Source organism: Callospermophilus lateralis, unplaced genomic scaffold (assembly GCF_048772815.1).
Source record: "Callospermophilus lateralis isolate mCalLat2 unplaced genomic scaffold, mCalLat2.hap1 Scaffold_91, whole genome shotgun sequence".
In the NCBI taxonomy this organism is placed as follows: Eukaryota; Metazoa; Chordata; class Mammalia; order Rodentia; family Sciuridae; genus Callospermophilus; species Callospermophilus lateralis.
Window position 1 is genome coordinate 1,411,589 of NW_027517238.1, and position 17,944 is coordinate 1,429,532.

Consider the following 17,944-nt stretch of genomic DNA (forward strand, 5'->3'; position numbering starts at 1 on the left):
CCAACAAAAAATCTATTTGCTTCATAAGAAGTGAAAATACTATAGAATAAGAAAATTTTTACACTTCTCATATCTCATAAGAGAATATTTGTGTATATCCAGAATACATATTAACTATTACAAATGAACAAGAAAAGGACAGCTCAATTTTAAAATGGGCAAAGAATCTAAATAGGCATTTGTCTAACAAAGATAAATAATGGCTAAAAAGTACATGAAGATATTCAATATCATTAGTTATCAGGGAAATGCAAATCCAAACCACAATGAGATGCCACTTCATACCCGTTAGGATGACTATTATGAAAAAAAAATACCATGGAAAACTGTTGGCAAGAATATGGAGAAATGAAATCTTCAAACATTGCTGATGGGAATGTAAAATGATAGAGTCACTTTATAAAGGAGTCTGGCAGAGTTACTTATGGTCCATGAAATTCACTCCTAAATATCTACCCAAAGAAAATATAAGTCAACTCTAAAACACAAATATTCACAGTAGCATGATCATAAGAACCACAAAGTGCAAGTCATACAAATATCCATCAACTGAAAAATGGATAAACAAACTGTAGTGTACCCATATAATAGAACATTATTCAGCAATAAAAAAGGAATAAAATTCTGATATGTGCTACCTCAAAAATAGGCTAGGAAGCCAGACAAAAAGGGCAATATATTGAATGATTACATTTATATAACATATCCAGAACAAGTAAATCCATAAAGAGAAAAAGGAGATTCATAGATACATGAAGCAAGAGTGAGTGGAGAGTGATGACTAAACGGTATGGGTCTTCTTTGGAGATGAAAAAGTGTTCCAGAATTAGACAGCAAGATAGGCACACACCTATGTGAATATACTAAAACTCAGTGAATTGCACTTTTCAGGAGTGATCTTTATAGTAATGTGAATTATATATCAATAAAACTGTTATTTTTAAAATGGTTGCACAAAGTCATATAGTAACAACTCTGCATAAGGGTCAGGTTGAATCACTCTGCCTGTGACAGAATATTCTGTCATAAAAACACACAATCTGTTCAAATGGGGAAATAATCTATATTCCTACCAATAAAATCCCATTGAAAACAACCATAAAATCAGATCCAAAGTAAAAAGAGCAAAGAACAAAAGAGCATGCAATTCACAATCAGCTGGCAGGTTACAGAATGAAACTAACCAAACACTACAATGAAAAATTGTTTATTTAGACTGCCCATTTCTTTTCAATTACATGGATTTAAATGAGTCAAAATCCATTACATTTCTAAGAAAATCTTCCGGATTCATTAGCACATAGCAAGGAAAAAACAAGCATTCTCTCCTATAACCAAATTAACAATGCACAGAACGTTTGTTTCTACTTGGCAGCATGAACTTTTCATTTTGGAGTGATGCTAAATTATACAAGCCTATGAGCCAGACACCCTGGCATGCTTCTAGACTTCATTAGCTGATGCTGAAGAACATTAAAAATAAAGAGGATAGTATTAATAATGGCAGTGGTGATGACAGAAAAAAGTTATTGTCAGTCTTTTCAACACTTCCATTATCTAGACTACAACCATGAAAACATTCAAACAACTTTTTCCTTTTTTTCTTCTATTTTTTTTTGGTGTGGAACTGAGGATTGAAACAAACAGAGATGTACTACCTCTGGGCTACATCCCCAGACCTTTTTATTTTAATACAGGGTCTCACTAAGTTGCTGAATCTGGCCTTATACTATCTATCTTCATGTTGCAGCCTCTGAAATCACATATAATTTTCTAAGCTTCTACAAATAGCCTTTTCTGTATGAATATGAAAGCACTGCACCTTAGAGATAGAGAGAAATGAATTCAAGTGATAGTTTTTTGTTTGTTTGTTTTTGTTTTTGTAAACATGCTTGCTACATGCCCAAGGACAAACTTCACAATTTTACTGAGTTCTTGCTGTATTGAGAACAAAATGAAGCAATGCACACAAAGAGCACAGTGCAATGCTCAATCCACAGCCCACCACAGAAATCTTCACTGTTTACAACTCTTCACAGCAAATACTCATTTCAGACCTTAAATCAGAGTAGGGATGATTAACATTGGCCATCCTTCTACCTTGTGGACATCTAAAGATCTATGAAGATTTCACATTGAATGAATAATCATTCTCCTTCATCTACCTCCCACATAGGTTTTTGAAAAAGCTATCAATAAAGTCTCTTTTAAACATAATACATCAGGGCATGACACAAAGCATTCATTCACCTAAGAGGTATTTTCAGAGGACTGAACTGAGAGAGAGAAAGAGAGACATGGAGAGAAACACTCTCTATTAGAAAGAAATGACTATTTTGCAGTGCAATAATTGGTAACTTTTCCATAAAAAAAAAGATACAATCTGATTATAATTCCCAAGTGTCTGTTATCTATTCTTAAAGTAAAAGAAAAAGGAAGTGGCATAGTTTCAAGCACCAAGAGAAGATGTGGGAAGATATCCTTTCCCATTGACAGCAATTAATGTTTGAGTGATGGCTGCTAGAATGTTCAGACTGAAAAACTTTCTTATATTAGATCAGACTGAAATATATCTAAAACAAAACACATGGGGATTAACATACACAATCACAAGCTTCACCAAGGTGTCCTCTCTATACAAACCAAAAAAGGAAAAGCTTGTGTGACATTTCAATTGCACTGCTATAGATAAGGTGTGGGGACGAAGATAGTGGTTTTCAGCCATACTCCCATGCTGGATGTCTATTTAAAGACACAATCTAGACTCTGTAGTAAGAGACTCTGCATAGCTCAACACAAATTTGCATCATGCCACACATTAGAAAAAAATTTTAGTGTTAGAAGAGAGGGAATTCCTAAGAGGGATGGGAATTTTTTAGAACTTTGGAATATCCCTAAGGAGTTTCACTAAGCTCTGAGCTCATTATGAACCATGTGCCCAAAAGCTACTGCTCTTCCCTCTCTTTTCTAAAAGTCCACCCCTAAGACTTTGAGTTAACAGTGCACCTGGGGGAGACCTGGTCAGTTGCAGAGTTTACAGAAAGAAACCCTGAGCGGCTCTCATCTACACTGTACATCAGCACTTGGCATCTCTCCTCCCACTGCACCTCAGTGCTACCACCCTGACTGCATAGCTGTTCCATCTCAAAGGGTACAAAGTCTTAAATTGTGCACAGGAAGACTGAACTTCTCTGTCTACCCAACTTTCCAATTAAATGATCACTTACCATGCCAGTCTAAATTAAGCTTTATGCTTAATATAGGAAGAAACTGTTTCAAATGCACAAAATCCAACCCATTTAATATGTAATAAAGTCTTTTTTTGGTAGTTGTAGATGGACATAATAGCTTTTTGATCCATTGATTGATTGATTGTTGTTCTGAGGATCTAATGCAGTGCCTCACACATGCGAAGCACTGAGCCATAATCCCAGCCATGCAATTATGTCTTAATATCTATTTAAATATAGTATAAACATTTTTAACAAATGCAGCTAACAGAAGAAATAAAGAATAAAACATTAAGGTGGACACAATACCTTTATTTTATTTTTATGTGGTGCTGAGGATCAAACCCAGTGCTTCATGCATGCCAGGTATATGTGCTATGACTTGAGCCACATCCCCAACCATCAAGTTTTCAAATATTAAAAATAAGTTAAAATCATGGCAAAAGACCTAAAAACAACTCAATATGTTTAAATATTTTCATTACATTTAATTCCTAAGAATATCTCACAAATAAGAATCACAAGTATGTTCTTAAGGAAGAGAATTCTTTATGTTATTAAGAATATTGAATAAAAGAAGTCTTTGAATAACACAATGTTTTCTTCAATAGAATGGAAACACCTGTAACCCCAGCAACTCAGGAGACTGAGGCAGGAGGATCAAAAGTTCAATGACATCCTCAGCAACTTAGCAAGGCCCTGTGTCAAAATAAAATAAAACAAAAGATTCTGGGGATCTAATTTACTGGTGAAGTGCCACTAGGTTTAATTACCAGTACCAATAAAAAACATGTTACCTCAAAAATGTTTTTTTTTTTCCCTATTGGATTAGCAAAGATAAAAAAAGATTAACAAAACTTGGTATGAGCAAGGGTTTTGAAAATAGTATTCTCATGAACATTGAGGGCTCAGCCATATTTATTAATATTTAAAATGTATAATGTTTGACCTGGAAGTTATACCTCTAAGAAGATAAATGAATATGTATACTATCATCAACATACCATTATTCACAAGAAAAAAAAACAAGTAACAATCTAAATGGTTATCAAAGGGGTAGATACATAAAGTATGATGGCTCTTAATGATAGACAGCCAGAGATAGGGTTGTAGCTCAGTGGTAGGGCACATTCCTGGCATGTGTGAAGCAAAGGGTTTAATTCTCAGCACCATATATTTAAATGAATATCCATTGACAACTAAAAAAAAAAATTAAAAAAATCTAGGCAGCCAGTAAAATGAACACAGATGATTATGCACATCAGTTTCAACTCACAAATAGAGATATATAAAACACATTAAAAATGACCACATAGCTTCATATAGAGAGACTGATTTTTAATTAAAGTCATATATATATATATATATATATATATATATATATATTTATTTATTTAAAGTCATATATATATATATATATATATTGATGTACATGAAAGTATATATATACTTTCATGTACATCAATAAGTTTCCAAAAGTGTGTTAATGGTGGCCATTTCTTTGTGTAGGACATGAGGACTTATTTTGTCATTATGTTATCTTATATGGGTAGAAATTTTTCTAATTATTATGATAAAAAATCACAACAAACTTTTAAGAATAAGAAGTGCCTCTATATCACCAAAATTAGTTCAAATACTTTCAACTTCCTATTAAAAAGAAAATAATTCATTGAATGTTGCAAGTAGATGTAATACAAGATCTCTTTTTCAAAACCACACTTTAAAATGACAAGATAATAGAAATTAAAATATTAGAGTCAAAGAGATAGAGAAAGGCAAACGTCATTATTCAAACAGCCCATATTCCTGGCATTCACCTTACCACCCATAGGGTCTATGTACTCAAACACTCCTAAAACAATATCCCTTTTATACATTAATGAACCAGACTAAACAAATAATAATTAAAATTTTTTAAAATGTAAAATCATAAAATACTTACCACAGTAAAAATATTTAATTGTTTTCCTGCCTTACATTCTTTCTTATCACCTTCATTAGGAACCTGAAAATAGAAAAGTAAAGATTATTTTCTATCAAACACATGCCAGCATCAAAGGCAGTTAGAGAAAGACTCCTGAAGAATGTGAACATCTGAGATCAATCAGAACAAAACAGAAGTTAACAGAATAGGACAATTGAGAAGTAAAGTTGGGCACTATTACAAATCTAACCTATGTAAATGATTGCATTCAGTGCATATGTCTGGGGCACCATGGCACGCTCATCTCCTGCACCTGGACCCTGCCTTGCCCACTTGCCTGTCACCAAGGTCAAGTTATGTCAGCCCCCCTCTTTGAGTCTGTTCCTTATATGTATAATAACAATGCCCATAAGGAAGATTTCTAAGAAATATGAGGGATAATCCACATCAGAGGCTCTAAAATAGTTCTTAGAACACACTTTCAATGTTTTAACATTGTAGCCTCTCACGAAATTAAAAAATCTACCACTCACCAAATCCACCCCTATTATTTAGTGTATTTCTTATGACTCTTATTGAAAAGAGGCATAGTCTTTGTATTCTACCAAGACTAATGTGTAATGGGTGAGAGGAGCTTCCCAGATATAAAAGGCAAAAGTCCAAAGTGAATTCTTCATTTGTTTGTTTAACAAACATCTCAATGTGAACATTGTCAGGTATTTTGCTGGGTTCTGGCATTCTCTCCTATACAGAACAGACAACAGTTTCGCTCAAGGTGTGTCCTGTCTACCAAGGCTCACACCACAACACAGGAAAGCTGCTTGAAGTGACAGACACTGGTTTTTACTGGGCTGGGGGTATAACATATCTTAAGTGGCAGAATTAGGTGTGACAGATTCTGGGTGGAAAGGATGACATCATAGGACACATGGGGCCTTTGGGGAATGCTGAGTAGCACTGTTATTAGCGTGCACACAAGAGAGCAACAAACAGGAGGGCCTTGAAGACAAGACTGTTTGTTTCCTTTCTGAAATGCACTGATTATCTTTAAACTGAAAACTGAGAAAGATTTTAGCTTTAACTTCAACTCCAATATCTTTTTATTGTCTTGCTTTTCTTTCTCTCTTTAAAAGTGAGAGAAGTACAATCAGGAAAAAATCACTCCTCAGCACATGGTGGTGGTGGAAGAGACAGTGATGAGTTCCACACATTTTTGCCTTTAATTTTCCCAATATTCTTATAAAGACAGTATTGTTCTTCTCACAGATTAGGAAGCTGAAGTTTGGAGAAGCTAAATAGATTTTAAATGTATACAATTATCTGATTTTTATTTCTTTAAGGTTTTTATTTTTCTGGAACTAGACAAAACAGTTCTATAGTACTTATGGAAAGATAAACAAGCAAGAATTGCCAGACATATGAAAAGCAAGAAGCGAAAATTAGTTAGTTTTAAAAATATTAAAACTTTTATAAAACCAATCATGTGATACTGGTACATGAAGAAAAAGACTAATAGCATACAAACCCAGAGACACTCCAGTACATCCAAAAGTTAACAATACAATAAGAGTGCTCAAAGAAGGGCTCTAAAACCAACAGATGAAAATAACAGGCACACACAAAAAGATAAAGTTAAGCAGACACATCATTCTGAACACCAGAATAAATCCTAGTTTGAACATTTAAATGTAAAAAAGATGCCATAAAAGTACTAAAAGAAACCATGGGCAAATTCTAAAAATCTTGGAAGTGTTTTAGTGATTTAAAATCCAGATATCATAATAAGTAATATAAACTGTGAAATTCAAAGAAAAAAATGTAAGACTTTTGTATATTAAAATATGTGAAGGTAAATGAAATAAGTGAAAAGCTGGGGAAAACAACAATTTATATCACACAAGACTAATCTCTCCAAGTTATAAATTTCTAGAAATTGAAAAGGGAAAAAAAGGAATCCAAAACAAAAATGTGCAAACACATGAACAGAGAATTCACAGAAAAAGACATACAACTAGTTTTTAATGCTCAGCCTCATAAATAATGATAGCAATGCACATTAAAACTACTCTATATTGATAATTCTCATCTATCAAACTGTTAACAAATTCAAGGATTGTAAACATAGTACATTGGAAAGGTGCCAGGAAAATAGGAACTCTCTCATACACTTCAATCTGCCCTCTTGTATCTGTGGTATCCAGACTGGATTCGACAATCATAGATGAAAACATTTTTTTTAAATTGTCATTCTGAACACATACCAACTTTTTTCCTTGTCATTAGTCCCTAAACAATAACAACTATTTGCATGGCATTTACATTGTATTAGGTATTCTATGAAATCTATAGATAATTTAAAAGTATGTGGAGTATGTGCAAAAGTTGCATGAAAATACTAAGCCTTTTTATGAAAGAGACTCAAGCATCCTTGAATTTCAGTATCCAGAAACAACCAATCCTCCATGGATAAAAGGAGAAAATGTACTTGTGGGAGTTCAAAATGGTGCAATACTTAAGAAAGAAAGTATTTAACAAAATTTTAAATGCAATGCCCACTGGTGCAGTGATCCCACTTCTAGTAATGTATCCCACAGATGTACCTGCACATGTATAAAATGATATGCACACAAGCTGTATCACCACAGTATGGTCTGTGATAAACATAGAGATGACCCAAATACCCACCAAGGAAGCTGGTGAAATAAACAAGGTACTTAATAGATGCTGTATAAACATAGCTGTTGTTAAAAAAGTTTTTTCCTATAAACAAATATTATATTCTTTCTAAATAAATACTAAAAGAAAAATATCTCAAGAGCATATAAAGAAAAAGCCATGGAACAGAATTAGTAACATAGTATGTTACATTGTATATAAAAATAATATAGTATACTGGCATTTCTCCTACTATAAAAGAAAACAATTGACATCTATGAGAAATCAATTAAAAGAGATTATCAAAGAAAGAGGAGTGAAGGGGGCGGGAAGCTGTTGAAAATCAGATTTTCCCAAGCATGCCTGTGTCATTTTAACTTTTGGACCATAACAATTTGTTATCTATATTAAAAGAATTTTTAAACATTAAAAAGAATACTTACAGAAAGAAGAGAAAGAGACACATATAAATAAGACTTAAAACCAAGCTTTAAAGAGATTTTTTGTTCTGAAATTAGATGCTGAAAAGCAATCTTAGTATGGTCATCACAAAAAAAAAATTGCTTTTTCCCCTTTCAATCAAGTTAAAGGATATGGTAGTCTGTTTTAAAAAAGCTATTTGATGGAGTAAGAAATTAGAAAAGAGGAGAGAAATGTACAATGAGGGCACTCTAGTATAATAGTTCTTCATATATCATTCCTGTACCAGTAGCATCAGCATCATGTGATAACTTGTTAAAATTAAAATTCTCAGGCTCACACCCAGACTAGTGAATCAGAAACTTTGTACTAGTCCAGCAAGGCTGGTAATACCCTCAAGCTTGAGAGTCACATATGTTGTCTGGTGCTTCCCACAGGTTCACAACAGCACTAGTCTGCATTTCAAACAAGCTCCAGGACTTAGGACCACACTTGGATAAGCAAAGCTGAAGTCCTTCTAGGGAAAAAGGTATGTAACCTTCATATGGTTGAGTTTCCTATGAAATTTGTCCTCACTATCAAATAAAAAAAGTCCTTTTACAGTCTTTCTAGCCAATATATATCATGGAGCTACTTTCCCACATAAACTATGTACACAGAGAATAAATGTTTTTGAATACATTCTTATAAAAACAATAACAACTATGAATCATCAAAATTCAACTTAAGGATGTCTTTAAAAAAGTATAAGTGGACCTACAAACTTTCAGAAATAGGAGAAAGAAACAAAAATAATACATATTTCATAAACTCTGCTTGTGTTTTCTGAACAACTTAACCTCAAATGCATTAACTGCCCACCATGTGCTCTCCATGAAAAAGCACCAAGAAGTTTGTTTCCCTCAAACACTTTTCAAAAAAAAAGGTACTCATGTTTATGAACGATGGTTTTCCATTTGTTTTACATGAGGAGAAAGATCTCTATAGGTATCTTCTGAATTAAGAATTCTAGTTTAGACGTTTAGAAGTCAAATGTAGTGGCACATGCCTATAATCCCAGCATCTCTGGAGACTGAGACAAGAGGATCTCAAATTCAAACCCAGCCTCAGCAACAGTGAGGCACTAAGCAACTCAGTGAGACCCTATCTCTAAATAAAATATAAAATAGGGCGGGGGATGTGGCTCTATGCCCCTGATTCAATCCCTGGTACTCACCACCCACCCCCCCCCCCAAAAAAAGAAGGATAAATAAATGTGTATCTTCATTTTGCAAGTCACCATTGAATAGTTTTTGGTGCTAAAAATTAACCAATAAATTGACATTTTTATATATTTCCTATTTCACTGCCTCTGAGATGCCATCACCTTTAAGACACTAGAATATTCTCATTCTATGTACCACTCGGAAGAAAAACTGCCATGTGGTTACAACATGCAAATTTTAAGATTCCATCCATCTCAGATGTGCATCTTAAAAATCAATGAAATGCCTTAATTATAAACCACAGAATTGTAGGGTAAATTATTTGTTTTCCTCCTAGCTAACTCTTACGTCTCTCAAATGTATAACACCATAAAGGCATGCGTGTTTTATCCATTGAAAACACATCCTCTATGCTTACAAACTGAAACATTTTCAAAATCATTGTAATTAGTTATTTATTTAGTTTACTTAGGAACATGTGAATATGAAAAAAAGGAATAATGTTTAACAGTATTTTTAACAGTACTCACTTCTTTTGCTCTGGAACATTTTACTTGCTCAAAATAATAAAAATAAAATATTTTCAACTTGGCTGACTTCTCATGTTAAAAAGATTCAATATATCTCTAGACAATTGAAAATATATCCTCATCCAAGAAGTCTTTACTTAAATGTTTGTTTACATAGCACATTTCAATAGTAATAAGCAAAAAACACCTTACAAGATTTTTTAAAAATCAAAATAAATATCCTTTTTAGAGTTAAACAACTTGAAGAAATTTTTGTTACACTTTAGCTAGTTTAAGCTAAACTTTATATTATTTTTTTCTTTATCATAACTAGCAGTGTTTCAAATGAAAAGATAATTTGTAATGAGTCATACCATGAAGACTGGCATATGTACATTTATCTACATTTCCCAAATTTGCTAATATGAACACTAGTAAGTAGAAAGGGTTATTTTAAAAGTGATTACAGCTGGACATGTTGCTGCTTGCTTGTAATCCCAAAAATCTGGGAGGCTGAAGCAGAAAAATCCCAAGTTTGAGACTGCTTCAACAGCTTCAGAAGATCCCATTTCAAGAAGGGGGGAAAGGTCTGGAATTCAGAGGTAGATTGTCTATGGATTCAATCCAATCCCTAAAAGTAACCCAGCCCCTAAGTGATGACACGAATGTATATTCTACTCAACTCAGACATGCTATCATACACACTGCTGTCACTTCCCAACTCTTTTCTTACATCAAACTGGTAAAATGATTCTAGTGGTTAGTTGTCAACATTACTAATGTGAATTCCCATCAAACACAGACAAAATTTTATGACAGGAAAAAACCTTGCCTCCCAAGATTTTAGAATAATTGACAAAAGTGTCACTAACCAAGACCATGTCTTTGTTATATGTCAGACACATCAGAAAAAATGATAATTTTTCCAGAACAAAGTTATCAAAGAGTTTGGGGGACACCCTGGGGCATCTAGTGTTTGAGGGCCAGGATCTAGGCTTCACACAATGCTTGGGTGGGATGGATATGTATTATCAAGATTAATCCTGGTCACAAGAATTTTGATCTTAAAAATAGTTTAATCAAGCCCACTTTAAATGAGCATTTCTTTAAGACATAATATTTAAAAGTTTTCATAGGAAAACCCACAGCTTGCCTCAAATTATGTAAGACAAACTAATAAGGGATGCTTCAGGAGAATAAGGAAATTGAAAATTACTGCTCATTTCTTCACACTACACATTAACTCAACATAAGTTTTAAAACTATTTTGAGTATACATAAACTAGTATATATGCTAACAGTATGAGATGGCACATAAATTGCACTCTAATGAATCCAAAAATTTCAATCTTGTTAATATTTTACTGTTATTACTAGCAACTGAAGGAATACGTTACTGTTCCTTCAAGTAGCAGTACCTCAAAGCACAAGACACAAAGGATGTGTTGAAACATGGTGGGGAATGGGATCCATGCAAGGGCAATAGTATGACCTGTGGATAGAGTGAGGCAGCCTGTAACTGACCTTGGCATGTCATCCCTACTTCAATCTAGCCTCTGCTTTTTATTACCTTAAATAAGGTTATCCCATTGCTAAGTGTTTTCTCCCTAGTTTCCATCTCCATCTCTCTCTTTGATTTTCTTGTTTGAACTAGATTTTAATACTTTTTTATTTTAAACCAACTCAAACTTCTTCATTAGCAGCAGTTGCAAGCACTTGAATTCATACTGTCATCCACCACAGCTGAAAGTTCTGGTTTTATGTGAGACAGTACTGCATATCATACATTGTTCTCCCTTTATTTTTCTTCTACATGTAAGTGAAAGTATCATACCCACTTTCACTTATGTGTGTAGGCAGGTTCTGTTATTTATGAACCTCACTGTTCAGTAGAAAAGTAGGCTCCTTAAACTTTCAACACCAAGGACAGGAGCCTTGATTTTGTGGTTGAAAACAACCTGTACCAGACTAGAATCACTTGCTTCAAAAAGAATCAAAGTTTTCTTTGCCTGAGGCAAGCCTTGGGCTCCAGTATTCCACTTTTATTGGGCTACTGACCCCACCCCTAGCACACAAAAGTCACTCTAATCCCACCTCTGCTCTCTCACAAAGGGCAAAAAGATAGTTTAAGGGTGGAAGACCTTCTGGGAATCAGACAAAAAGGCTTGGAAAATCCTGTCCCAACAAACTCACATTCCATGCTGCATCCAATTTCAGAGTGGGTCCCAGACACACCCTCTGAAGCCCCACCAGGACCCCAGGGAACCAGTTGCAAGCACTGCTGGGAGTAAAGCCAGATACAAGGAAGGGGCACAGGCCTGCACGGGTGTTGGAAGCCCCATCCCACCACGTCCCAGCAATGCAACTTTGGGCAGGGCGCTGCCCCTCTCTGTGCAGCCAGAGCATGGAAATGCACAAGTGCCTGGCACACAGCAAAGTGGAGCTGCCATGGCCAGCAGTGTCAACCCCGCCACCCTGGGAGACTGAGGTGGGACCGGGGTTGCACCAAGAGCAAGGTCTGACTGGGCAGGGGGACTGGCCCCTGGCCTAGTCACCCCACCCAGAGCAGGTCTAGGATGGTGTAGACCAGGCGGTGCAACTGCAGCAGCGGGGCATGGGGAACTGCCTCAAAAGACGCTGGCCACCCTCATGCCCACCCCGCTCCCCTTGCCAGGGGCCTTGGTCTCTGTCACGTTCACCCTCCTCAGGTTCCAAGGGCCTCCACGCCACCCACAGCCCGCTGCTCACCTCTTATGCTGCCTCCTCCGCTGCCGCTACCGCCAATGCGGTGAGATCTCGAGACTTTGGTTGTCCCCTCACTACTCGGCCCTCACTGCTGAGCGAACCCGTCCTTGGAAATAACTTGGCCACTCCCCTTTACACTGCCAAGCGTGCCTACTGGTCAGGAACAGCTGTTATTCTGACCTTCTATCCAAGCTCCACCCCTGAATCCACTCGGCCCACCCCGTGACCCCAAAGGATTAAAACCCAGGTGCTAGGCAGCTCCTTAGTCTCACTTGGCCGCAAGGTTTTTTGTGCACATTTGCCTGCCTGGGTCCTGGACCTGGGAGCTTCAGCCCCAGCTTGGACCACAGGAAAAGTAGTAAAAATAGTAAGCATAGCAGCTGAGATCTTTAACGACACCCTGAGGGTCCTCACAAATGCCTGAAGAAGGTATTATTGTCCTCCCTATTTCACAGTGGAAAAATTGGAGTGGCAATATTATGCAATGGGCTCCAATCACAAAACTAGGAAGTGGCAAGAGACAACATGGGAATCTGGGCTCCTCCGATGTTCATACCAGTGCCTTCCATGACAACCTCCAGGCTCTGTCCTTGCTTGCACCATGGGTACTGCCTCTTAGCCCCAGTCTCTACTTCCAACCTCATCCCTGGCCCCAATGTTCACCAAGGTGAACAGAGACACACCTAGGTGGACATCTGCTACAATATTCCTGGTCTGGATAAAATTATTATCAATAAAATGTTTCAGCTTCATTGCATGAATTTCCTAAGGCCTCCCTGCGACATTTCTTGGGCAGGACCCAGAAAATTATGAGACTGTATTGAATTCTGTAGTCTCCTTGGATAACATTTTTCTGATACAAAGTATGATGGAATGGCATAGAGGACATAAAATATACATGATGTTAGGGAGAAGACACATGGCACTTCTTCCCAGGAGAAATCATAATAATTGTTTCTAAAGAAGAGGAGCTAAAATTTATTGAAGGTATATATTCTTCCAGTCCTTGAGATGAAGAAACTAGAATACGTGTTCATAGTTAGTCAGAATTTGAACCTAACTCTGAGTTTGACCCTGTTCCACAAGACAGCATAGTCTACTTCTTTTGGGTCAGGTTCTGTAAAATCATGAGCCTTTAAGGTTCAGTTTACCCCTTTTTTGGAGTCTTCCTGGGCTACAGCAGCTTACATGATAGTTATGTCTGTTAGACAATGCAGGTCCACTCACCCTCCAAGATAGTTCACTCTCCAGGAAATTATTCTGCTATATGAGCCAGAGCATATGATTCTCCTTCTACATATCAACAAAACCCAATCCACCAGCTGAAAGAGTGGTTAAGGAGGTGAAATCACATCAAAGGGGCAGCTACAAGGTGCCTAGCAAAACTCCAAGTGCTGTCCACTCACTAACTCATCTAGTCTGATAATTCTGCATCCGTTAGGATAAGCAGCACTGGGCTGACAGCAGCAGGAGTTGAAGCAAGGGAAGGCTCCTGGCACGTGGCACTCCAGGGAAGAAAGGGAGAAGCCTTCCTTAGTTCATCTGGTCAAGCCTGCATGCGGTTTGGGGCATTTTCCTTTGAAGCTTAGCCTCAAGTTCTTTTCTCCAGCCCTACCAATGATTCATTGGGATGCCTAGCATCCTCTAGTGCACTACCCTTTCTACTTAAAGCAGCTAGTATTCCTCCCCCAGAACACTGGCCTCTCATAAGCCAAATTCCATTAGAGCCCAGGATATTTTGGGGAAGCTTACTAGAGACAATGGTAAGAGAAAATTCATCTGCTTTAAGAAAGAGCCCAGGGCAGATGATGTGACACATGCCTGTATTCCCAACTACTTGGAAGGCTGGGCTAGGAGGATGGCAAGTTTAAAGTTAGCCTATGAAACTTAGTGAGACCATATCTCAATATAAAAAAGGGCTGGAGATGTAGCTTAGTGGTAGAGTGAAGAAAGAAGGAGGAAACATGAGCTTCTTACCTCCTCTGAGCCTCAGTGTTCTTACCTGCACAATGGCATGATAATGTTACCCTGGCACCTGATATTCAGGTAGTCAAGCATATTGGTAGCTAAAGCACTTAGCACAATGCCTGGTACCTGAAAACATTAAAAAATTGTTCTTTTTGTTTCCTTTTTCCAGACCTTGTGCTATGGATGCAAGAAGATTATATGAGATGTAACTTTGTCTCTAAGAACTCAAGATCAAGTGAAAAACACAATGAACCATCTAGTATATGGGGGTGGGAAGAGAAGAGCACAAAGTGGGCACTTAAACCTAATGAGGGTATCAGGAGAGTCCTCCGCAGAAGGTGACATTCAAAAGAAGACAGAAAAATGACTGCCTTTGCTACTTAGGCAATCCGACCAAAAGCATATTAGAGCCTCGCTGGACAACATTGATATCCATGACTCCCATAGACCCTGACTTAGTCATTCATTCATTCATTCATTCATTCATTCAATCAACTAAATATCCATAAACAACTCCTGGTGACATGATATAATTTTAGCATTAAAATGAGGTTTGTCAATAACTTTCCAGTCATTGAGTCCACACCCTGGTCCCAGCTGGCTCCAGGCACAACTGTCATGGGAAGTGTTCATGGGAAGCCAGCATTATGGAAGGAAAGATGAGAATGGAGGTTCCCTGTCTAGACTGTGATGTTTGCCAACCTGCTTCATGGCTCTGCCCCTCATCCATTCTGTTAACACGGGGAGGTGTCCTTTTTTCTCATTGGAAAAGTAAAGATGCTGAGGCCCAGAGACAGTGTGTATTTCCATGGTGCCTTCCACTTTGTTTGTCTGAGAGACCTGGAGGAAGGCAGTATCTGCCAAAGCAGGACCAACCATAAGCACGCTCTCCCTGCAGCTTGGGTTTCTGGAGCTAAGCTGCTTCTGTGACTCCCCAGTATTTCTCCCAGACTCAACCCTCTTTTGTGAAAAACTAGAACTTGCCTGCAAATGGCTGCTCCATGACCCACGTTCTCTTGGTTTGAAAGGTTGTTCACCAAAAACCTTCATTGTTTCAGAATTCCTTCCTCTCTGTTTCATGAAGGTGGTATGGGGTTGTGGAAGGGAATCCAAGACCTCAAACTACTGCTCTGTAAGCCCTCATTAGCCTCTGGGACAGTGACCTCCTTGCTCTCTGTCACTGGCTCAGAAGGCTACAGTTGGAGGGCCTAAAACTGCTTGACTCCTAAATAGTGGTGGTCCACTCAGTCCAATTCAGGCACCTTCCAGTTAACCAGCCCTACTTTTTTGGTGCTGATTTTCTGCTAGAAAACTTGTTGCCATGCCCATTTCCCCTTGGTCATCTCTGGTCACCTGTAGCTCTCAGTCCAGTGCCACTTCACCCCTCCCACAGCAACTCCCATTAGTCTCACTACCACAATCAGTTCCTTTCTGTATTCCTCTTGAGAAACATGAAACTTTCTAGAAGCTTCTGGATGCAAACTCCAAACCCTTCTTCTGCCTTACCATTTGCATCTTTTTTTGAAAGATAGAGTGAGAGGGGAGAGAGAGAGAGAGAGAGAGAGAGAGAGAGAGAGAGAGAGAGAGAGAATTTTTTAATATTTATTTTTTAGTTATCGGCGGACACAACATCTTTGTTTGTAGGTGGTGCTGAGAATCGAACCCGGGCGGCACACATGCCAGGCGAGTGCGCTACCGCTTGAGCCACATCCCCAGCCCCACCATTTGTATCTTGATTTTATTTTGACATTGTCCCTACTCAAAATTTCATATAGGAAATGATGCCAAATCTTCTCTGTTTTGGATTTTTCCATGCCCTCTATCTTCAATCTTTTGCTAGGAGTTCTGCCTAGATGGACATCTAAAAACTGACCATTTCTCCACCTGTCTCACCTTCTTTCACACTCCAGGCTCCACTGGACTAGAGAGGGGCTAGCCTTTGGAACTGGCAGAGAGGTGACCCAAAAGAAGACTCCAGATGATCAGAGAACATTTGGTGGCAGGTATCAGAAAATTTTACCTGTTACCCTGCCCATTGAGGTTCTTGAGAGGACTAAGTGGAATTGTGCAAATATGTGCTATCTATTCAAACAGGAAAATACCAAAAGAACAGATTAATTGGATTCACATTTGACCTTCATCAACAGAAACCTGTATGACTTTTGACATTTCATTTAAACTCTCTAAACCTCAGTGTACTTGGTTGTAAAATGAGAATAACATTAACCCCCACCTCACTGACTCCTGAGGTGAAATAACATCTCTGAGTCCCACTTACACGTGTGTTTGGATGGTAGTGACAAACTTTAAGTGCCAGTTGTGGAGGAATATGTGTTCTTTGGTGCCACCCTAAATAAAAGTGAGTTTTTCTTCTAGTAAGAAATAAGGAAATAGATGCAGGCTAAGTTCCTAGTTAAGTGGCCCTCAGTAGAGTACCTAGTGTCTACTTCATAGAGTAAGTACTGGAACTATTAGTTAGTGGCAGTAATACTGATCATGAACTAATCCACATAGGATCTAAAATTTTGGATTAGTGTCTACTTAGTGACTAGTCTATTATGAAAGAAAGACTGTGGAGTCCATTAGAATTGCTTGGGAGAACCAGACAGCTTCACAGGTCTGTTCCCCAGCCCAGATGTATTAAACTAGGATATTCGGGACTGTGACTTGAGCTTTTGTTCTTGACCAGCTGGGCAGAAAAATGTTTGAATCAATGAGTAAATAATCATACTGTACGTACAATTGTCCCTCAGTATCCTTGAGAGACTGGTTTCATGACCTCTCCTGGATTCCCAAACCCATGGATGTTCAACACTTTATACAAAGTGGCATAATATTTTTATAACCTATAAATATTTTTGATACATTTTGAATCATCTCTAAATTATGTAGAAACATAGTACAATGTAAATTCTATGAAAATAGTTGTTATACTGTATTGTTTAGGAATTAATGACAAGAAGAAATGTCTATACATGTTCAGTATAAATGCAGCTGTTAAAATATTTTTGGTTACATATGGACACAATACCTTTATTTTATTTGTGTTTTATCTATTTTTTTAAATGTCGGACTGAGGAACAAACCCAGTGCCTCACATACACTTGGCAAGTGCTCTACTACTGAGCCACCACCCCATCCCATAGATGCAGTTTTTAAAAATATATTTTTATTTTGTAGTTGTCAATGAACAGCATGCCTTTATTTTATTTGTTTATTTTCATGCAGTGTAAGGGTCAAACCCTATGTCTCACACATGCTAGGTAAGCACTCTGCCACAGAGCT